Source organism: Protopterus annectens, chromosome 2.part0 (genome assembly GCF_019279795.1).
Source record: "Protopterus annectens isolate FY-2018-M chromosome 2.part0, PAN1.0, whole genome shotgun sequence".
Taxonomy (NCBI): Eukaryota; Metazoa; Chordata; order Ceratodontiformes; family Protopteridae; genus Protopterus; species Protopterus annectens.
Window position 1 is genome coordinate 271,480,928 of NC_056728.1, and position 23,523 is coordinate 271,504,450.

Genomic DNA, 23,523 nt, shown 5'->3' on the forward strand with positions numbered 1-23,523 from the left:
TTTTTCTTTTGGGGGGAGGGTGAGAATGTCTACAAAGAAAGGCAGCTTTGTTAGAGTAATTCCTTTGAAATTTGGGAACAGGTGAAACAAAATATGTTTCAATTCCTGTAAGGCCTTACCCTTTTCTTGCAGGGACTTGAACAACTCTGCAGCAGCAGCACCAAACAAATGCTTATTATCCAGAGGAGCATCCACAATTTAGTCTTGATATCATCACGCAAAGGTTAAATCTCTCTTCAAAACAGAACCAAAAGCAGCAGCCCAAGATGAAGTATCAGCTCCATCATATCTGCGTTCAATGGAATGGCAAGCAGCTTGGGAAAATGTTCCTTGCAAGGAAAGAGCAGAGTTCTTCTCCTCAGTACCAGGAAGATGTGAAACAGCCTAAAAAGCCTGAGAGAGAACAGCCAAAACATATTTGGTCATATGTGTCTGATAGTCAACAGGTCTAAAGGCCAGCGTAGCAGAAGTATACACTTTCTTACCCAACTTCTCCATGGCTCTGCTGTCCTTATCAGAGAGGAAGCAACTTAGTAGAACGCAACAATTTGGAGAGCTTATCAGAGGCAACTGATACCACAGAAGGGTCAAGCGGACGGGCACTTAGAGAGACTTGCAGTCATCAGGCACTTTATAAATTAGCTTTTTTGGGAGTAGGGAGCTGGGAATTCACAGCCTGAGAAGCAGCGGAAAATGCATCCAGCAAGGCAGCAAGAACAGGAGGAACAGCAGACGGCCTAGGAAACTCTGTTTGCAAGAGCTCATAGTAGCTATTCTGGACGTCTGAGTGCAGCCCCATTTGAAAAACTCCATCATTCTAGAAATAGTGTCATCAAAATAAATTTCCTCAAAAGGAGAAAAAGGACTGATAGACATCTTTCTCAGAACCATAATCTAGGAGAGAAGGAATCTGAGAAGAGTAAGCGAAGGACTCCATCAGAATTTACATCATCAGAATCTACATCTTCGTCAGAGAAATCCTGCTCCCTAGGCCACTTAAGAGGGGTAGAAGACCAAGGAGAAACCGGGGCAGAAACCTCCTGTGGAGGATTTAGAGCCATAAGGGCATTAAACAGGGCTTGAGTTAAACTTTTCCATTCACTCTGAAGATCTTTAGGAGCAGGAGAAATGTGTTTAGTTTTCTGCTTCTTTTTGAGAGAGACAACAGCATTAAACAACTTAGGAAGTTCTGACCCCTGAAATACCCTGGTAGGGATTCCCCTGAGAAATGCTGTCGAGGTAGATGTAGCCCTAGTGGAATGTGTTCTGACCCCCGGAGGGGTTGGTTTTCCATGGTGCTTGTAGCAGAAATGGATGCAGTGTGCTATACATTTGGAAATGGTTTGTTTTGAAATGGCCTTGCCCTCTGCCCTTGTTGCAAAGCTGACTAGGAACTGGTAAGATTTTCTGAAAGGCTTAGTCTTATCAAGATAGAATCTGAGCTGTCTGTGCAAGTCCAAAGAGTGCAGTATCCTTTCCCCTTTATTTTGAGGATTAGGGAAGAAGGTTGGCAAATGGATGGATTGGTTGAGAGCCACACTGGACACCACTTTAGGTATAAAGGAAGGGTTAGTCCTGAGGGAAACCCTGTCAGCATGGAAAATAATGAAGGGTTCCGCAGCCATCAGTGCTTGTAACTCAGACAACTCTTCTAGCTGAAGTGATGGCTAGAAGCAAGGCTGTTTTCCAAGAGAGGAATTTTTACTCTGCTGAAGCAGCAGGTTCAGAAGGGGGAAGCGTGAGCTTTTCCAGTACAAAGTTAAGGTCCCAAGCAGGGGTGGTGCTCTTCTTGGTGGCCTTAAGTTGTTTGCTCCTCTCAGGAACTGTTTGATGAGAGGGTGAGAGAATAGAGGTGGCTCAGTATTGTAATGAGCCGAGATGGCAAAGGCATGGATCTTAATGGAGGAGAAGGATAGGCCTCTGTGGAGTAGTTCTGCTAGGTAATCCAGGAATAGAGGTAAGGAGGGCAGTGCTGTGCCCTTTCCTTTAGGCTGAATACAAGAACAATAGCTTTTCTACTTTTCAGCATAGGATTTCCTTGTACTGGGCCTTCTGGCTTCAAGGATGACATCCAGCACCTGTTTGCTTAGGGTTCTTGGTGCAGTATTTAAGAAATAAGCCAGGCTGCAAGATTTAGGGTTTGCAATTGTGGATGCAAAATCTGTCCCTCCTGCTGAGAAAGCAGGGTTGGGGTCTGGTGTAGGTGTCAGGGTGGCACCGTTGTCAGGCTGCGCAGGAGTGGCTACCAGTGCTGGCATGGTCAGTCCAGGGCAATCAGAATTTTCCTTGGCCTGTCTTGTTTTATCTTGAGTAATACTCTTGAGAGAAGTGGCAGAGGGGGAACGGCATAAATTGACAGGTCTTCCCAATGAAAGGATAGGGCATCCACTTTCCAGGCCCTGCTGTGAGGGTTCCTGGTACAGAATTTGCTTAGCTGGTGGTTGTAGGGGGAGGCAAAGAGGTCCACCTCTGGGGTCCCCCATTTCTGAATCAGAAGGTTGAAGGTGCTGGGCTCCAATTTCCACTTGTGAGGGTCTAGGAGATTTCTGCTTAAGTCGTCTGCCAGTGAGTTTTGTTTACCTGGCAGGAATTGAGCTTGTAGATGGACTTGGATGTCCAAGGCTGTGTTCCACAGGGCCACGGCTAACCTGCAGAGTGGGTAAGAATAGCTTCCCCCTGCTTGTTGATGTACTACATTACTTTGGTGTTGTCTGTTTTTATTAGCAGCTGTCCTGGCAAGAGTAGGTATCTGAAAGCTGTCAGGGCATTCTGTACAGCTAGCATCTCTTTTTGGTTGATGTGCAGATGGATTTGACTTGGGCTCCGGTGGCCCTGAATACATTTGCCAGCCATGCGAGCCCCCCATGCATAGTCTGATGCGTCTGTGGTCAGGGTGTGGGTGGCGTGGGGTTGAGTAAAAGGCAGTCCCTTGTTGTGGTTGCATGCTCTGCCCACCAAAGGAACTCTGCCCTTAAACAAGGTATGATAGGAATGACTGTTTCCAGGTCCTGTGAATGTTGGCACCAAAGACTTTTCAAGTACCATTGAAGTTTCCTCATATGCAGTCTTGCATACAGAATTAGCAGTATATGTGAGGCCATGAACCCTAGGGCTTGCAGTATTTTTCTTGCAGATAGCTGGGTTCTGGTGGCCATTTGTTTGAAGTAGTCTGTCAGATACACCTGTTTTTCTGAAGTGAGGAATGCCATCTGGGAAGTTGTGTCCAAGCGTGCTCACAGAAATACAACCTTTTGACTGGGTACCAGTTTTATTTATTTATTTATTTATTTATTTCAGTTTGATTACCGGGGAAGTCCACTGGGCCACGAAGTACCCATTTTCAGTGGAGGCCCGGGGAGAAAAGCTCCAAAGGCAGTACAATCAATTAAATGTCCAAACAGTAAGAATACATGATAAGAACAAACAGTAAGAATACATGATAAGAACAGTGCAAAATAAGAACATACTTTTTTTTTTTTTTTTTTTACATAATTTGCAATATTGTCTTCTTTACAGTCATCTGGGAGTAGGCTAAATAATTTTTGGGAATTAGAAATGAAGTCTAAGAATAGATTTGTGAAGGGGAAGAGAGGGGCTTAGTGTAGAAAATCTGAACAATTTATATAGGGTGAAAGCAGGAACATATCCATTTGGAGGAAAGGTGTGAGTAGAGTTGGGTCTTGAAGTGATCTGTGTTAGCTATAGTCCTCAGTGATGGAGGGAGAGAGTTCCATTTTTTGCCTAGAGAGAAGGATAGTAGTAGTTGTGATTTCTTTTCATTGATGGTGTACCCCAATGAAGTCAGAAGGCTTTTTACACATGCCAGGTGCTGAAGCAGCAATTCCTGACTGTCCGCCTGAATCAGGCAGTCATCCAAGTACGGGTAAATTTGGATATTTCTCTGCCACCAGTATGCAATGGCTGGAGCCAGGCATTTTGTGAATACCCTGGGCGCAGTAGATAAGCCAGAGGGAAGTACAGAGAACTGATAATGCATAGACCTTGCCCTGAAACGTAGATACTTCCTGCATGACTCCCTTATGAGGATGTGCAGATAGACTTCTTTTAAGTCTAGGGTGACTAACCAGGCATCCTTGGCTAACATAGGGAGAAGCTGTTGCAGGGTAAGCATCTTGAATTTTGGTACCACCAGGAAAGTGTTAAAAATTGAAAGATCCAGGATTGGGTGCCAAGAGCCCTATTTCCTGGGTACCAGAAGAGTCTGAAGTAGAATCCTTGACCCCTATGTTCTACTGGAACAGGCTGAATAGCTCTGATATTGAGCAGGGAAAGTACTTGGTTTTCAGCCTCTGCGCACTGGTTTGGAGGAAAGTCTGGAAACCCGCTTTGGCGTTGGCAGTGAATGGAAATAAAATTTGTATCCCTGGGATACAATGTTGAGGACCCATTGGTCCTGAGTGATGGACATCCAGTTTTTTGCATGAAGGGCAAGTTTTCCTCCTGGGGCACAAGCAATTGGGCAGGGCTGGGAAATAGAGTGAAGAAGTCATTGTGAGTTTTTTCCATAAGGAGGTGGCTTACCACTCCTTGCTTTAGGGGTGGGGGCACTCCATTGCTTAGATCTCTGCATACCACAAGACTATAGTCTGAGTGGTCTGTTTCCCCTGGGTCTTGTTTGGAAAGGACCAGTGTTTTGAAGGGCAATGCCTACTGAATCTAGGGGGTTGTACTTGTAGAAATTATTTAACAGTCTGCATAGATTTAGCTTTTTCTTCCATCTTTTTAAGAACCTCTTCTGCTTTGGTGCCAAACAAACAGTCCTTATTCAAAGGAGCGTCTAAGAAGGTCTGCTCCTTCAGCCAAGCATGTCTTCTCAGTACAGAGCCAGTGACTGCTGCCCTGCAAGATGCTTCTAGGGCATCAAAGCCACACTGCAAAGTATGCTTACTAACTTGGTTTGCAGAGTGCATAAGTTCTTTGTTTTCTGCACAATCTGGAAAAGTTACCACTTTTTGTTTAATAAGTTCCATAATATGTTGCTGGTATTTCAGCATGTGAAACTGGCAATTCAATGCCCTGATAGCAAGAGTTGCAAAGGTATATACCTTCTTACCCCATCTGTCCAAATTTCTGGAATCCCTGTCCGAAGGGAGGGATTTTTGGCTGTAGTAGCCTCAATACCTTTAGGCCCCTGGGAAACGATCTCTGGGTCAGCAGTAGGATTCTTCAAAGGAAACTTGTGAGTATCAGGTACTCTGTAGTACCCATCTGGTTTCCTAGGGGCAGGAGGTAAAGTGTCTGGAGTAAGACTGGATTCCATGAAAACATCATCTACAACATCCAGGACAGCGGGTACAGCTAAAGGCCTGTGCTGAGGCAACTCTAAAAATTCTCTGAGTCTCTTTTTGGACTGAGGATAGTCTTGGCCTTCCCAATGGAAATGCTCTCAAAGTATGCAAGGTTTCACCAAAAGAAAAATCTTCTGGAGGGGAGGCAGAGGGAATGGATTCCTCTGCATCTGACCCCTCATAGGCAGATAAGGGCATGTCTTCATAATCAGAAAGGTCAGAGTCATCAGACTCCTAGTCTGTAGAACCTGAAGGGGATTGGATTCTTTGTCTCTTTGCAGGGAAAGGCTGGCCTCCCCTAATCAGTGTAATAAGGTCTTCAGCCATTCTAAGCATTTGTTTTTGTGGCATGGGTGCCTGAGCATGCGCTTTGGTCGTATGTTTTCTAAGCATAGTGCATACTCTGGGCCTAAAAAACTCGGTAGTTTTGGTTAAAAATGAAGTCGTTGGTTTGTTTCGAACATCGGTAGAGAGAAAAACTGCCTCAGAAGCTGGTGTCTGCACAGCAGCTCCGGACCCATCCAGGTAGAGACACCCGCTGGTTCCATAGTCGAAGCATCTCGCAGCATACCAGACTCCGAATGGGTCTCAGCAGAGGTCTGCAAATCCAGTGAAGCAGGCATCAGGGGCTGCAATGGTGCCTCACTGAGTACCGGCGGACTGGCAACTAGCTTAACGGAAGTGTCGTTGGCAGTTTTGGACCTATGCGGTCTGTCTCTGTCTTTATCCTTACATTTTCTTTCGGAAGATCGGTAGTCGGATGGCTTACTGAAGCCATTTCAGAATACAGAGATCGAGTGCAAAAGAATTTAGCGACAAAGAGAGCCCGATGACGAATGGTTTGGGCATTACAAAAGGCACAAAACTGAAAGTGAGGGACGTCGTGGTCTGGGCCTAAACAGGTGACGCACTAAGAATGAAAATCTCTGTGAGGTATTTGCTTTCCACAGGCAAGACAATTGTTAACTTTTTCTGACATTGGTTAGGGCAAGAAAAAAGGATCCCCAATGGGGTACTTAGCTTTAGAAGACTTCAGGATTATTCAACTCAAAAATGAAAAATTCAGGTAGCGGCTGACCAGCACTTAAGAACTGCTTCTGGCTTCCCCTTGGCAAGAAAGACTGGTGTAATGGCATCAGCTGCCTGTTTTTATACCCCTGACGACCTGACGTCAAGGAAGAAGCAACAGCATCAGACGCAGAAATACTAAACCTCTGGTATTCGGGCCGACTGAAAGCTACCTGCAGGCAGATAACCCAAATGTGATGCCTTCAACAGTGAAACACAAAGAACATCTATAGTTGCAAGTACAGAAAAAGTACAGTTGTGTACCTACCATAAATGTAGATGTTTGTATTCACTGTTGCAGTCATTACACTTGGCTTATCCTGCTGGCAGGTGACCCGCAGTCGGCCCGAGTTCCAAAGTCCTGGTCCGGCGTCGGTTGCTGTCGCCTCTTTCCTGACGTCAGTGCGCCAGGGGTATAAAAGTTGCAATCAACGCCATTTCCTTCAGTTTTTCTTGCCCCAGATGTCAGGTGCCCCCAGATATGAAGGCTGAAAAGATAAAAATATGCCAAACAACCATGCATATGTTACTATAAACATTTACTTCATCTACAAGCAAATACACCACATAGGTTGTATAGAGTTGAGAAGTACAGAATAGTCCCAGCAAAGAGGGGGATGGTGGATGGGTAACCAGGACTGCAACAGTGAATACACTCGAACATCTACATTTATGGTAGGTACACAACTGTACTATGTTCATCGTGTTTCACTGTTGCAGTCATTACACTTGGGTAGAATCCTAAAGCTGAGGTTGGGTGGCTGGGTCTAGATTGGATTTGGCGAGGCTAACAAACCCTGCAGAACTGCAGTGGCAAAGTCTGCTCTGGATTTGGAGTAGAGAGGTAGGTGGTAGTGCTTGGTAAAAGTGTGCACTGAGCTCCAGGTTGCAGCTTCTATGTCTTTGGTTGGTACCCCTCTGAGGAAAGCTGCTGAAGTGGCTGCTGCTCTGGTAGAATGAGACATAATGCCCTTAGGCACAGATCTGCCATGTTGTGCATAACAGAACCGGATGCAGTGTCCTATCCATTTGGAAATTGTCTGCTTTGTAATAGGTTTTCCTTGTGATCCTGCAGCATAAGCTACAAACAGTTGCTCAGTTTTTCTGAAAGCTTTTGTTTTGTCCAAGTAAAATCATAGCTGCCTGTGTATATCCAAAGCGTGCAGAAGTCTTTCCCCTTTATTCTGGGGATTTGGGTAGAAAGTAGGCAAATGAATGGTTTGGTTTAAGGCCACATTGGAGACCACTTTTGGCATGAATGTTGGGTTCGTCCTTAGAGAAACCCTGTCCTGGTGAAAAATGAGGAAAGGTTCCACAGCCATCAATGCCTGTAACTCTGAGACTCTTCTTGCTGAAGTTATTGCTAGGAGCAGAGCAGTTTTCCATGACAAGAATTTTACATCAGCTGTGCTGGCTGGTTCAAATGGAGGCAGTGTTAGTTTTTCTAAAACAAAATTGAGGTCCCAAGTAGGTACTGGTGCTCTCCTAGGGGGTCTTATATTCTTTGCCCCTCTGAGGTACTGTCGTAGTAGAGGATGTGAAAAAATAGGAGGATCCGTATTGTAATGAGCTGAAATGGCAGAGGCATAGATTTTAATAGATGAAAAAGATAGGCCTTTGTCCAACATCTCAGTCAGGTATTGCAAAATCTGAGGCATATTAGGGACCAGTGGGTCGAGCCCTTGTGTCTGGTTCCAAGCACAGAATCTCTTCCATTTTTCTGCATAAGATTTCCTAGTGTTGGGTCTCCTGGCTTCCAAAATTACATCCATAACAGCTTTAGAGAGAGGTGCAGTCTGAGTAGCTACATTATCTGCCATGCTGCCAGGTTTAAGGTTCTGTGTTGACTGTGCAGAATCTGATTGTTTTGCTGTGTCAGAAGATGAGGGATTTGAGGTAGAGGCCAAGGTGGGCCTTGGGACAAAGTCTTTAGGACTGTGTACCAGTGCTGGCGTGGCCAGTCTGGTGCAATCAGGATAATTTTTGGCCTCTGTCTGACTTTTAGAAGCACCTTGGTGAGAAGAGGCATTGGAGGGAAGGCATAGACTGTCAGGTTTTTCCAGCTGAAAGATAGAGCATCCACTTTCCATGCTTGAGAGTGATAAGTCCTTGTGCAAAATTTCTGTATTTGGCAATTGTGAGGGGAGACAAAAAGATCTATGTCTGGGCATCCCCATTCTCTTGTTATCATGTTGAACACTTGTGGATTTAGCTTCCATTCGTGAGGATCCATGAGATTTCTGCTTAGTTCGTCTGCCAGTGTATTTTTTGTTCCTGGCAGGAATTGTGCTTGCAGATGTACCTTGTAGGTCAGTGCTGTGTTCCACAAAGTCATGGCTTGTCTGCATAGGGGGTATGAATGTGTGCCCCCTTGCTTATGTACCACATAACTGTGGTATTGTCCGTCTTTATTAATAATTGTCCTGGACGTATTAGGTCCTTGAAGGCTGTCAGGGTGTTCTGTACAGCTAGCATCTCTTTTTGATTGATGTGAAGATGCATTTGTTCCTTGGGCCACGTGCCCTGAATACATTTTCCTGTCATATGTGCTCCCCAGGCATAATCCGATGCATCCGTTGTTATTGTCTGCCTGGCTGTAGGTAAGGTGAAAGGCTGTCCCTTGTTGTGGTGACAAGCCAGGGACCACCATCGAAACTCCTGTTGTAGGCAGGGAATCAAGGTTATGATTGTCACTAGGCTGTGACAATGCTGAGTCCAAACACTTTTTAGATACCATTGTAGTTTCCTCATATGCAGTTTGGCATATGGAATTAGTAGAATGCAAGATGCCATGAAACCCAGGGCCTGCAGAATTTTTCTTGCTGGGTCTTTGTTGCCATCATTTGAAAGTAATGAGTCAGTTGTCTTTGTTTGTCTGGCGTGAGATAAGCCATCTGGGCAGTTGTATTTAAGCTTGCACCCAGGAATATTATCTCTTGAGAGGGCACTAGTTTTGATTTCTTTTCGTTTACTGTGTACCCTAGGCAAATTAGCAATCTTTTTACAAACGCCAGGTGCCTTAGAAGAATGTCCATGCTCTCTGCTTGAATAAGGCAGTCGTCCAAGTAGGGATATATTTGAATTCCTTTTTGTCTGCAAAATGCAATTACTGGTGCCAAGCATTCTGTAAAGACCCTGGGCGCAGTAGATAAGCCAAAGGGCAGTGCAGAGAATTGGTAATGCATTGAGCCTGCAATAAATTTGAGGTATCTTGTCTGATTGCGACGTGCAGGTACGCCTCCTTGATATCCAAAGTAACTAGCCAAGCCTCCTTGCCCAGCATGGGCAGAAGTTGTTGTAGTGTTAACATTTTGAATTTTGGAACATCCAGGAAAGTATTTAGGATTGACAGGTCCAGTATTGGTCTCCAGGCTTTGTCTTTTCTGGGTACTAAGAAAAGTCGTGAGTAAAATCCTTGGCCCTGTTCTTCTTGTGGAACTTTTTGAATAGCTCCCATATCCATAAGAGCAGCAATCTGGTTTTGTGCCAGGTTTGGCATACCTTTTGGTTTTGGAAACGTGTGGAACTGGAACCTGTACCCTTGAGAAACTATATTCAACACCCATTGGTCTTGGGTGATCATGTGCCAATTTTCTGAGAAAAGTGCTAGCTTTCCCCCTAGGGGTGCTGTCAACTGGTAAGAGCTTGGCATTTGCAGAGGGAAGTCATTGTGACTGTTTCCTATAAGGTTGTGATTTGTCTTCTCCTCCTTTGGGGGCTGAAGCACCCCATTGTTTAGGTCTGTAGAAGCCTTGGGGCTGAGATCTGCCTCTTTGTGGCCTGTCTGACACTGGAAAGGACCAATTTTTTTAAGGCCAGTTTCTGCTAAATCTAGGTGGTTGAACCTGTAAGAAATCTTTCACTGTCTGCATTGATTTTGCTTTATCCTCCATTTTCTTTAACACCTCTTCTGCCTTAACACCAAACAAAGTATCATGCTGTAGTGCAGCATCCAATAATTTTACTTTAACATGGTCAGGTAAACTTTGTTCTTTCAACCAAGCATGTCTTCGAATAACTGAGCCTGTAACTACGGCTCTACAAAAAGCCTCTAATGAATCAAAACCACATTGCAGAGTATGCTTTCCCACTTGTTCAACTGCGTGCAATAAATCCTGTATTTCTTTACTGTCAAGACTTTCTATATTTGGAACCATTTTAACAATGACATGAGATACTGTTGATATTTAAGCATGTGAAACTGACAGTTTAAAGCTCTTACAGCTAAAGTAGCAGAAGTGTAAACTTTTTCCCCCCATCTGTCCAGAGCTCTGGAATCCCTATCTGAGGAGACAGGATTTTTGGCAGTGGAAGCCTTAACCCCTTTAGGACCCTGAGAAATTGTTTCTGGGCCTGCAGCTGGGTTTTTGTAAAGAAATTTATGAGAGTCAGGGACCCTGTAATACCTGTCTGGCTTTACTGGTGCAGGGGGTAAAGAATCTGGAGACAGACTGGATTCAGAAAAAAACATCAACTATATCAAGCACAGGGGGGATAGCTAGGGGCCTGTGCTGAGGCAATAAAAGGACAGCTCTGAGCCTTTTCTTGGATTCTGAGTAATCCTGGCTCTCCCAATGGAAATGCTCCCTCATGGTGTGCAGAGTTTCCCCAAAAGAGTAATCCTCAGGTGGAGAGGCTGAAGGTATAGATTCTTCAGCATCAGAGTCCTCATAGGGAGGAAGAGAACAGCCCCGATCTGAAGAGAAAGAGAACAGCCCTGATCTGAGGAGGAATCAGAGGATACAGAAACCTGGTCAGAGGAATTATAGTCAGTGTCTTGACTAGGCCTTTTATCAGGAGGGGGATGGGAGCCCCTAATTAAAGTAATAAGGTCTTCGGCCATTTTAAGCATCTGTTTCTTTGGCATGGATGACTGTTCTAGAGAATGCTGCATTTGTTTCCTTGTCTTTAATGGTGTTTTTGACTTTGCCTTTGCTGCTGTAGTAGCTTTAATTGTAAGCTGTGAAGGTCTGAAAACACCCTCAGAAGCCGGTGCCTGCTCAGCTGCTCCGGACCCATCTGAGGGTATAGTTTCCGTAAGCCCAATACCTTGAGTTTCCACAGGCCTCGGTGTCTCCACGTGGCTGTCGGTTACGGCCTGTGGCTCTGAGGTAGCGGGTGTCAGGGGCTGTGAAAGTGCCTCACTGAGAATCGGCAAACCGGCGACTGGCCTAGAAGAGGCTTTGTCGTCGGTTTTGGACCTCGGATGCCTGTCTTTCTCTTTGTCTTTGCGTGTTTTATACATTCCGGTCGTCGGTTGTTTTGAAGGCATTATGCAATTAAATCTTCGTCCAAAATAATGTAAAGCAAAATCAAACAGATGTTTAATAGTGCATTTATTGAATCTAGCACAAAACCGACAACTAGTATCGTCATGGTCAGGGCCTAGGCAAGGAATGCAGTAAGAGTGAAAGTCCTTATGAGGTATTTGCTTCCCACAAGAAATACAATTATTAACTTTTCCTGACATCGGTCTGGAGCAAGAAAAAGTTTCCCCAACGGGGTACTTAGCTTTATTGAAGACTTCGGTTCTGAAATTCAATTTTGAAAATCTCAGGAGTCGGCCGACCGGCACTTGCGAACTGCTTTTGCTTTGGGCACCGCGTGGCAAGAAAGACTGAAGAAAATGGCGTCGGTTGCAACTTTTATACCCCTGGCGCACTGACGTCAGGGAAGAGGAAACAGCAACCGACGCCGGACCAAGACTTTGGAACTCGGGCCGACTGCGGGTCGCCTGCCAGCAGGATAACCCAAGTGTAATGACTGCAACAGTGAAACACGATGAACATCTTCTGGCAGAACCTCATGTTGGTAAGGAATGAATGCAGGAATGGTTAAGGAGAAGCAAATTCAAACCAAAAGAAAAAGATGAAAGGTTAATACTGGCAACCCAAGATAGAGGGCTATGTACACGTTGGTTTACAAAGTCCATTGAACATGTGGGAGAAATAGACAAATGTAGGTTATGTAAAACAAAATTGGAAACAGTTGCACACCTTGTTGCTGGATGTGACACATTAATGGCAGGACTACGTACTGAAAGGCATAACAATGTGGCACAATTGTTATACTGGGGATTGTGCAAACATTATGGCACTGAAGTGGCTGAAAAACACTGGGAGCATGAGCCATAAATCATCACAGAAAATGATTAAGTTTACATCACATGGGATTACCCATTACCAATAGTTCAAAGATAGATGATAGAAAACCAGATATAGTGGTCCAAGAAAAAACAAAAGTAGCACTGATCACTGAAATCGGCACACCCAGTGACTACAGTGTCATGCGTAGACAGAGACAAAAGTCATAAAATATCAGGATCTGCAGGAAGAAACAAGAGCAATGAGGAAGAAACATACCCAGACAGTTCCAATAGTAGTAGGAGCAATGGGTCTTATAAAAAAAGAGTTTATAGTCGTATTTAGATATGTTACCAACACATGTAGCTCCATACAAATTGCAGAAGGAGTCATTACTGGGCACACTGCGGGGTGCTGCGTAGAGCACTTTTGGCTGACATCAAAGACTGAAACAATACCAATTTCATGAACTTTAATCATACTTTGACTTAGGAATGGGGTCCATTCATGTCATGGTATTAGAAACTCAAAAGACTTGGAGAAAGTAAAAAGAGTGAAGTGTATAATGAATGATTGGAATTGTTTTATGGTAAATAATTTTGAGCTTGCTTTATTTTACTATAAATAAAGAGCACCTGTATTTTACATATATATATATATATATATATATATATATATATATATATATATATGTATGTATGTATGTATAGATATAGACATATATACACATATAGGTGTGTGTATACACAAACACACCAACATAGATACTACAATGTTCCATCTAGTGTTTATGGCAACTGAAAGCCTTTAAATAGGCCATAAGGGAGTTTGCCACCATAAAGCCTTGGTTCAAAAGCAAAACATTACCGGGGCGTGGCCAAGGATGAACACAGGATAGCAGCAGATTTCTTCAGCTCTACCAATTTCATTACATTGACAGGAATTAATTACTTAAAAAATTAATTCTTGAAGTAATTTTCTTTCTAAATATGTTTGTTTTATATAGTTCTTGAACTATATCTAAAAAAGAAAGGAAATCTTAATAATATTCCTGTCAGAAATTACTTTGGAAATTTTCCTGTCAGTTTATCAGTCTGAAATGAGTTCCAGTAAGACAAATTCTCAAGACTCCAGCATCAAGAAAGAACTTCAGTCTCTGATAATTATAGTCCAGCAACTTACTGCTAAGATGGATAAAATGGATACTAAAATAGACACTTTCATAGAAAAAACTACAAAACAAATAGACTTGTTACATATGGACCTGCAACAACAGAAGATCCAGATGACAGGCATAGAAGAAGCTGTGAATGACATGGAAAATAAAATACAAGAACAGGAAATCAACATTGAGTTTCTGCTGAAACAAAATACACATTTACAAACAAAGCTGGATGACCTGGAAAATAGATCTAGGCGCAATAACATTAGGATTTTTGGACTGCTAGAAAATATTGAAGGTAACAATATTACTTCTTTTTTAACAACGTGGCTCCCTAAAACTTTAGATTTACCAGAAGCATTCTCTTTTGGTATCGAAAGAGCACATAGATCTATAGCCAATACTAACTCTAACAAAAACTATCCTAGATCAGTTATAGTTAGATTTCTATCGTCTTTTGATAAAGAGATGGTTCTTAAATCTGCTTGGGCTAAAGCTCCTGTTAAGTTTAATGAGACAACTGTGCGTTTTGACAATGACTATTCTTCCATGGTAATTGCTAAAAGAAAAGTTTTTCTGCCACTAATAAGGGAGCTTAAAAAAGCACAGTTTAAAACATACCTTCTGTTTCCTGCCAAGCTTAAAATCTTCCTTCCTGATGGTCCTAAGGTCTTCGATGATTTAGACTCTGCTTTACTGTTTGTCAAAGAAAAAAGGATTTTGGATAAAATAGAAGAAATGGAATGGGCTAGTTCTTCATTAAAGAGATTGGCAACTGAAGCTTCTTGGAAGACTTCAGAGAAGAAGAAGAGACTAAAAACAAATGATTTGTTATATGTTTTTTCTCTCTCATCATTTTAGTTCATTATTAATCTTTTTGAATATAGTTCCTGCATTTCCAGAAAGCCACAAATATTTTGGAAAAGATTTAATCAAAGTTATTCTCTATGTGCAAAGAAATGTTTTGTTTCATAACCAGTCAAAATGCCTGAGGATTTAATGGCAGGCTGTGACTCGATTTGTTTTTCTTTCTGAAAAAGTAAGGTTAGTAATTTGATACATTTTTTTATCTTTACCTTTTTTTTTCCTTCTTCTTTTATTATTTTCTTTGTTTAAACAATGACATTCTATTTATATTATGTAGTGGGTAAAGGGTGGGGGAGGGCAGGGAGAGAACAGTAATGAAAATATCATTAATAGAATAATAACATATTTATTTCTTGTAAAAGTTTATAAGTTCTTCAAATGCTATTTCTAATTATACTTTCTTGATTATACTGCTTATGCTTGTTTGTAAATAATCTGTCATGCTTTAACTAATAATAATCAGAACTAAATAAGAGTAAATAATATGTTTTATTTTTAACTCTATTAATATAAACAGTAAGTAACATTCCATTGTATATACTTCTTACAGCTTTCTCTTACATTTTTTATTTCTGCCTCACTCCCTTTTATTTTCTACTCTCTTTTCTTTTCTTTATTAATATATAGAAATGCTTTAGACTGTGTGGGCACAGTGAATAATAGGATTTGTATGAAAATTGAGTTGGGAGAAGAATGCTGAGTTTTATTGCTTGTTGGTAATTTTGAGTTTAATTTCACTTGCATAGAGGCTGTGATGATCTGTGGAATACATTGTGGAGGTTCTGTCATGTTTAGATGCATTTACACTGCTAAATGAATGTTTGTCACTAGTTTTTAATAAGTTTCCCGCCAAAATGTTAAGAGAGACAATCTGGGATGTGGGCTGTCTTATGCACAATGTCCTTGAGTTACCTCAGAATCTTCAAATCACAGAATTCTCACAGAGAAACTGAAAGCAGTTAGTATAAACATTGACAAGGTTATCACACTGACACACCACAGATTCAGGAAAAATACTCTGTTCATAAAAAATGTCAGTTATAATGAGTTTAAATGATGTAGTTTCTTGTAGTAAGTAAATGTCTTATTTTAGAAGGCATAAAAAATGAAACATTTATTTAAATGTTTTTGAAAATCTACTTAACAGCAGCATAATAATCTGTGTTAAAAATTTGTGTTCCAAACATATACTTTACTATAACTCATTTAATTCATCTGATTGACAAACATAAATAATCTTATAACTCTATTCTGGAAGAAATGTCATGTGATATATTTTAAAGCAGTAGGTTAGCATGATTGTAAAATATGGTTACTAATATGTGTTTGCTGTGCATTATTTTGTATAAAGCAGACAGATTTATTCTAGGGACAGCAAGTAGGATAGTGCTCTACTAACACACAACTCAGTGAGATCATATATATATATATATATATATATATATATATATATATATATATATATATATGTGTGTGTGTGTATCTATGTATATATGTGTATGTGTATATGTGTGTGTGTGTGTGTGTGTGTGTGTGTGTGTGTGTGTGTGTGTGTGTGTGTATGTGTGTGTGTATATGTATGTGTGTGTGTCTGTGTTTATGTGTGTGATGGCTTTTTTTTTTTTTTTTAGGTAATAACGCAGGTGTTTCCGAGAATCTGCATAACTATGCAATATGATTTATAATAATTTTTATGAATACAATATTTTACTCTATTGACAATAATGAGTTTAAGTAAATGCTCATATACAAACAATTCAAGAATTTTTGGAAGCTGTTGATAGAATTCACATGACAGAAAATAGATGCATCTTAATGCATGTAATGTCTGAATCATATTAGCCAAAGTTTTGATTTAAATAAATGTTAGAACATAATTTTCTCTCCTCTTGATTTCTAACATTAAGATTATTTGAATGCTATTAGAATTCAAGTGTTATATATTACATAGATCTATATAATAGTATGAACAGTTTAAAAAAAAAAAAAAAAAAAAAAAAAGTTTATTTTAGTTTATATGATGCTGTTTTACCAAATGTGTAGTTTTGTCTTGATAGATAATTGAATTGAAAACTGTTAACCTCAGTTAAATATAACTAGTATTAAATTGATAAGGTGGTAGCTGAGGTACTGCTGCTTTGGGTAGGGGGTTAACTTGAGTAGTAAATACTGCTCTAAGTTGGAGTTTTCAACTCCAGGCGGGATGCAAGGTTTAATCCTTACATTATTTTCACTTGTTCATTGTTATATGTATATAGTTTTGACATCCACAATATATTTTGTACACTCATTGTCACTACAAACAAAATTGAATCCTATACAAAATCCCATAAGAGATTTAATAAATACAGCTATATTTAAAGGTACACCTAAAAGAGGAGATGTAACATTATTTATCTTGTTATTTGTTATTTCGATCATAAGATTCTTGAGTTTTAAAAATGCCAAATGACATCTTTAAAAGGAATTTCTTTAAACATTAATGGATTGAATAATCCGTGTAAAAGGGCAAGCCTAATAAGATACATTAATTTACACAAGGCCAATCTAGTCTTCCTGCAAGAAACCCATCTCTTGAAAAAGATATTGATAAACTAGCCACTAATAAGTATGCAGTATTGGTTAGTTCAGAGCACACTCAGAAAAAAGAGGAGTGGCTATTTTATGGAATAAAAGTATGCCCATTCCTAAAACCATTAAGTCTTATCAGGATGACAAAGGAATGTTTTGTATGGTTACAATACAAATTAATGGGAAGACTTACACTTTAATTAATGTATACTGGATACCTGGAATTGGTATTAATACAGTGAAACATCATATTGATAAGATCATATCATTCTCTATAGGGGATATTATTTTAGCTGGTGATTTTAATTGTATACTACATGAAAGTGATACTACCACTATAAAGAAAAGAAGAATTACATCTAATGCAAAACATTTAAATGATTTTGCTAATTCTTATCATTTAAATGATATTAATAATCAGATAGAGTCAAAATCATTACCATACACCTTTTTTTCTAACAGATACAAAACTTATTCAAAAACAGATAGGGTCTTTATTTCTAACCAGATGGTAACAGATTTAATTAATTCCAAAATCATTTCATGTCCTATATCTGATCATAACTCAATTGTTTTTGAATTCATGATAAAAATACTCATAATGTTCAGATCAAAAGGATACCAGCATACTTAACTCAGCTAAAAGACTATAAAGAATATATACTTTCAGAAGTACAACATTTTCTAGACATAAATAATACTCCTGAAGTCTCCATTGTCTATGTTTGGGATGCCTTAAAATCATATCTATATGGACAAAGTATCAGATGGTATAATAACAAAAGGAAATCTTGGGATAAGGAATTGTTAGATATTCAAAGTAAACTAGACTCTTATAAACATAATAATAAAGAAAATATTATGGACAAGAAAGTTATTGAAGAAATAAACAAACTAAATGAGAAATACAAAGAAATTTTAACTCATAAAGTTAAAATAACTTTAGAGAAATACAAGTTTTGTCTTATTCAATAAGCCCCAAATACTTACATAGACTTAAAAATAAAACAAAAGATTGAATAAACAAAACCATATCAAAGAAATCTTTTCTCTAAGGAAAAAGAAGAATGTTTCTAGTATACCAGAAATACTGGATGAATTTAGAAATCACTTTCACAAGATTAACCATAACAACATTAACATGGAACCTAAAGATAAAATAAAGGAGTTTATAACCACAAACATGAATAAAAAGCTTAATAAACAACAGATTAAACTATTGGACAAGAGTGTTTCATATACAGAAGTTATTACACAAATAAATAAGCTTAAATCAAACAAAGCACCGGGTAATGATGGTATTATACCAGAGATATATAAAATCCTTTCTAAAACTACATATTCATTAATACATAAGGTTTTTATTCTGGCCCAAACTGAGTTAATAACCCCCCCCCATCTTGGCAATATACATTTATTTCACCAATTTTAAAACCTAATAAAGATCCAACTAGATGTTCTTCATATCGACCCATCTCATTACTTAATGTTGATTATAAAATGTTTATGAGTATTTTTGCTGATAGATTGAAGACAATTATCCCCGGCATTATAGACATAGATCAGACGGGCTTCATTGTAAATAGAAATACTTTTGCTAATATAAGAAGAACTTTAACATTAATTGATTTTGCAAATAGGAAAAAGAAAGATTTAACACTTATTAGTCTTGATATAGGTTCAGCATTTGATTCAGTAAGTTGGGACTATCTGTTTACCTTACTGAAGTGCACAAATTTCTCTGATGCATTTGTAAATTTAATTGAGCATTTATACAAAGGAACGCTGGCTTATATTAAGGTAGGAACATATGTTTCACAAAAAATACCCATTCTTAAAGGTACAAAGCAAGGATGTCCACTTTCTCCACTATTATTCACTTCAGTAATGGAGCCTTGGGCTAATTTGATTAGAAACAGTACTGACATAGAGGGTTTTGAAATAGAAGAAAATACATCAAAAATTCAACTTTTTGCAGATGATGTTCTAATTACATCAGCAGGATCTAATTCTTCTATGCAGTCTTTATTTGATAAAATGATGAATTTTAAAAGTATTTCTGGTTTAATATTCAATGAAGAAAAAACTAAAATACGACCTATATATACACGAAAAAATACTCTCAATAGTGATTTTACTAAATATGTACCCAACTCAGGTCAGATAACTTATTTAGGTATAATACTATCTAAAGATATTAAATCTATTATATATAATAACTATAATACCTGTTTTCTTAATATACAAAATCTTTCTAATACCTGGAATAATATGTTTTTTACTATGGAGGAGAGACTTACAATTATTAAAATGATAATATTCCCCAAGATTTTATACTTAATACAATCAATAATACTTTCACCTACAAAAATAACTATCAAGAAACTGAATACACTAATGTTAAATTTCTTATGGGCACCTAATAGACCTAGGATTGCATTAAAGAAACATACTAATAGCTGGTCTCAAGGGGTATTTCTTTTCCAGACTTTAATTTATATATTATCTCTTCTATTATAAAAGTTATTACTTTATTAATAGATCGGTCATATGTCCAAAATGGAAAGATTATTGGGAGCTAATTAGTATGCACTTCATGAAAATCTCCTTAACACATAAAAATATGATTATAAATAACTCCATGTTGTGGTTGCTAAAGGAATTTTGTACTTCACCTATTACACCTAAACATATGGTCTGTTACCCATTAAATATTATTATTAGTTATCGTAACTTTATATTCATGCACCCTAAGTATAGGGAATGGAATTTTATTGTATTCCCTATAATTTATACTCAGGGTATGCTTATGTCATCTACTTCTGAAGGAGCTCATTTAGCTATAGATAATAATCTAAAGTACTGGTATCAGCTGATATCTGATAATAAAGTTAAAAATCTAGATTTCTTAAAACAAGAATTTGATCTAAGAGAAACTTGCTGGTTAGAGGTTCAGATCTTTAGACAACATCTCATTGATAGAATAGATCTAATGTCTATAACAGTTAAAGAATCTATTCCAAAACTGATTGATTACTTGATAATAAATTTACAGCATAAAGTTTCTGATAAAGGTAAACTTTCATATATACATAAAATTATCAGACAAGAAACTTTTTACAATGTAGATTCATACTGGAATTATTTCATCTCTATTAATGGGGACCCACCAACTCAACAAGATAAACAATATATATTGGAATCTGCTTATAGAACTACATCTTCCATTGTCTGGAGACTTTATACATGGAAATTTTTACATAGATCTTTTTATACACCTTTGATGATGAATAAAATTAATAATAAAGATAATCTATGTAAGAGATGTAATGTAGAAATTAATGCTGACTGGGCTCATATGTTTTATGACTGTATGAAGTTGAAAGAATACTGGAAGTCAATTAATGAATTTTTGCAGGCTCTTTTTACAGATAATTTCATTATTTCTAAGTCTCTTATATTATTCAACACACCTGTACCTCAATGTGTTAAAAGATTAAGCTTCCCTTGTTATGGTCTATCCTAGCAGTGGCTAGGAAAATAATAACTAGAAATTGGATTTCAGATACACCTCCTTCGTTCAATGAATTTAAAAATGTTATGAATATAATGTGTCATATGGAAATAAGCACAATTAGAATGAGAACAACTAGAAAAACATCACATTTTATTGTATGGGATAATTTACAAAATTTGTTAAAAAAATTCTAATTTCAATAGCACAGTATTTTAGTTTAATTAATTGATCTGATTGTAGTGGATGTCTTTGTAAATACTTTAGTTGTTTTGTTGAATATTATAATAATACCTATTTTTAATTATTTGTATAAAATTGTTATGATATTTCTCTTATATGTTAAAACAATAAACTTGTTTTAAAAAAAAAAAGCAAAACATTACCAACTTAACTAAACAGTTCATTCTTAAACATAACCAAAGAAGGGGAAAACCTCATATAAAGTGGAACAAAATTCCATAATTTACCCCAATAAGCAAAACGGTTATTAACTGAAGATGCTATAGACAGCTTAACCAAGAGGTTCCTGTTTCTTGTGTTTATATTATGTTCAGGACAGATGCAAGCATTTACATATTAATATTGCATGACTTCTCATTAATCTGTATGCTGAGAACATACATTAGAACCCTTTAGTCTTCCTTTATATCCCATTCAACAAAGGCCAAATATTTGCCTTGTCAAAGTTTTCTGGATTATCTCCAGTTTGTGTATACAAGTGACCCCACCATAATCCATGTGAAGTCTAACAAGAGCTACATACAAAGGAATTTGCACCTTACTACCTAAAATTTCTATCACAGCCCCATAGCATCTGTGCATGACACTGTTGTATGATTACAAACATTAAAATTGTCATCTGCAAAAACACCTAAATTCCTAACAGTTTAAAGCAGGAATGAGGTCATAATCATATATATATATATATATATATATATATATATATATATATATATATATATATATATATAATGGGTCTCTATTACTTTATCAAAGGTTCACTTCCACAAACCTTCACTCATCGAACAATATACAGGGAACGTTCACGTCCGCGAACATTCAGTTCAATGAATGACTTTCCTGGGGAAAGTAACGAGTTGCCCAGCATTAGAAACTTGCCCTTTTTTCTCCACTGTAGTGTGATTTTGGAGTTGCTATATATAGTTAGGGGGTGCAGACCCCCCACCTGGGTGGGTTTGAATTACTGTGCTTTGTGCGACGGTCCAAATACTGGGCAACTTGTTATTTTCCCTGGGAAAGTAATTCATTGAACTGAACCTTCACAGAAGTGAGTGTTTGTTGTATATGGTTTGATGAACAAAGGTTTGCGGGAATGAACCTTCGATAAACTGATATAAACCCCTATAAATATACAAGGTATGATATAAGGATACCCGTGATTAGATTTACCAAAATATGTTGCACTAAATTTCTTGGGATTTAACTTGGCTTTATTGCATATGGACCAATCAAATATGCTGTCAACATACTTTTGCAGAAAACTGAGGTCATCTGTGCTCCTTACCACTGTTTCAGTCTTAATGTAATCTGCATATTTACATATCTACACATCCTTAGAGACAGGAATGGTGAATATAGACTACACAGAAAAGCCCCTACTACAGAACCCTGTGGCACTCCAATATTCACAGTTACTTCCTGTGAATATTCACCGTTACTTCCTGTGAATATTCACCTTTAATTCTAATCCTGTAGCTTCTACTGCAACCTACATTGTGATAAAGTTATTAAAGTTCAACTCAAGAATTTACCTACAATGCACAGAATCAATGGTGATAGATGGATCAAAATAAATAACAGCTGGAAAATTATATATATATTATCCACAGCATAGGGGTAAAACTCAATATGTTTACTTTGGCACAATCTTCCAGTAATAAAAGCCATACTGCGTTACATCAAACTGACCAGTATTAACAAGCAATTGAGATAAAATGACTCCTTATTGAAATGTCAGCACTAGAAATACTGGGTGTTGACACACAAAAAAAATACTGAAAATGCAGAAGAGCGAATCTCAAAGATTGATCTCTTTTAATCTTCTTTTTCTGCAAGGGGAAAAATCCCCCTGCACAGCACCTGAACTTACATGTAACAACTCTGATATTGTCATACCTCAAAGAAAGGAAATATCGTGAGAAATGTCCATCTCAGACTTGGTATATGTAAGTCTGTTTTTTCGGCCATTCAGTCTCTGTTTCAGGAATCCCACTAATAAGTCTTAACATTTGAAATGGTTACTGATAAAACAGTTCTCTCATACACTTTCCCAATAATATTCATCAGACTGATTGCCAAAAGTTTGCAGCAGTGTTTTGTTTACTACCTTTAGTAACTGGTACAACTACTGCTTGTTTCCAGATGTCAGGCACATAACCACTGACTACCATATGTCCTGGAAAAGGTAGGCTAGACACCTCATCACTTTTGACAGTGTTCTGCAAAGGAAATACCCTATTACAGTCATCTAGACCTATGGCAGCAATCATTTTCATTTTACAGCCTTAACTGTCCTCTCAACTGTATACATTGAAATACTTGAACAGAAGCAGTGTTTATATTTTATTACCTTGCCAACACTATCATTTAGTGTTAAAAATAGTCAAAATGCATTTTATCACTATGCTAACATGATCCACCATCAGTCATTTTCAAAAAGTTGAATACAGCAAGAATATTTTCCTTTGAACTGGAGAACATGTTTAAAAATGTATAGTTATCCCTTGCATGATAATTTCTTTTCATAGTGTGCTCTTTGACTTCTAACAAGATTTTCTCAAAATTCATACTGTTCTCTTCAAGTTTTGCTTGTACTCGGGTGTAGGTACCTTTTTACTCAATCAGTAGAGTTGCTTTTATCAAAATACTTCTGAGGAGAATATGTCCATCAGGGGAAATAATTTTTTTTTTTGTCATCTCTTTTTA

The 23,523-nt window shown here is 38.2% G+C and overlaps 1 protein-coding gene across 2 annotated transcripts in view; it reads right to left on the minus strand.

The window, feature by feature from the left end:
* Window positions 1–23,523, minus strand: part of SNX24 (sorting nexin 24) — a 1,571,570-nt gene that overhangs the window by 831,533 nt on the left and 716,514 nt on the right. The window lies entirely within an intron of this gene.